Source organism: Mastomys coucha, unplaced genomic scaffold (assembly GCF_008632895.1).
Source record: "Mastomys coucha isolate ucsf_1 unplaced genomic scaffold, UCSF_Mcou_1 pScaffold1, whole genome shotgun sequence".
NCBI lineage: Eukaryota > Metazoa > Chordata > Mammalia > Rodentia > Muridae > Mastomys > Mastomys coucha.
Genome location: NW_022196891.1, coordinates 17072275 through 17073714, shown reverse-complemented (window position 1 = coordinate 17073714; position 1440 = coordinate 17072275).

Below are 1440 nucleotides of genomic sequence, written 5' to 3'. Positions count from 1 at the left end.
AGAAGGCCTGTAACACAGATAGATCTCCAGAGAAGAGCCTCCCCACCTCTCTGGCAGGACCAGGACCCTGCAGACTCCACCCACTCCAGCCAGATGAACAGCAGCATCTGGACACGCTGAGAGGGAGGAAGTGGAGGATGTGGAACCACAGCTGGATCCCCAGATATGCTTCATTGGAATTTGGAATTTTTTAAAAAAAAAGTATTTGTTTTACTTTTTACACCTGTGTGTGTGTGTGTGTGTGTGTGTGTGTGTGTGTGTGTGTGTGTGTATGAGCACATGGGCACAGGAGTGCAATGCCCATGGTGGGAAGAGGATGTAGGATCCCCTGAAGCTGGATTTGAGCCTAGCTCATGATACTAAGACCAGAACTCCAGTTTCCTGCTATGAGTGGTGCTCTTAACTGCTAAGAATCCCCCAACCCTGAGAATACATTTCTCCTTTCTTCTTCCCTTTCTTTCTTTCCTTCTTTCTTTCTTTCTTTCTTGCTTGCTTTCTTGCTTTCTTGCTTTCTTCCTTTTATGCCTCCCTTCTTCTCCCTCTCTCTTGCTCTCTCTCACTGTCTCACTCCCACTCTTGATCTCTCTCTCTTGCTCTCTTGCTTTCTTTCTTTCACTTTTCTTTTTTATCGATTTAAGTTTTATTGCATTATGATGAGAAAAGATGCATGATTTCAATTTATCTGAATTTGTTAACATTTAAAAACATTTTTAAGTAAATAGAATTACATCACATTCCTCTTTCCCTTTTGTACCCTAAATCCTCCCAGAGACCCCTACTTCAATACTTGCTATACCTTTCATTTTTTTATTTTGTCATATTCTTTAAAATTTATAAAATATTGTAACAATAAAATGAGTATTATAAAAGTTGTTTGATATAAAACAACAATCAATTGAACAGCCTTATGTAGATGCTTGTCTACAGCAATACTGAAAATGTATACGTTTTTCTCAATATAAATTTTAAATAACTCCAAACATATTAACTGTATATTTTAAAATAATACATCACTACTAGTTGTTTTTAAATGAACATAAAAAGATAAAGTTTTTTGCTTGTTTGTTTGCTTGTTTTGTTTTTAGTAGAGCTTAAAATCTTGGCTCTTGCTGTGGTACAAGCCCAAAATAAGAACAATTTTTAGACATTGGAGTTCATTGTAATAAGGCTGTACTTCAATAACCCTCATGTTACCAAAGGATGTTACCTCCATCATAGCTAAGAGTTGACAGTTCTGCTGATCCAAGGAGTGAACTGTAGGCACGATTTTTGGATACAGACTTCCTGCTATGGTCAAAGCTATTTGACTTGAGTGAGTGACTTTATTCTCAGCCCACAGAGAACAGGTTACATTCGTTTAAGAAATGGTGAATGTATTAAGATGGTCTATCCATAAAGTCATTCACAAACTGTTTCAATGAACAATGGTTCTGCTTGGAG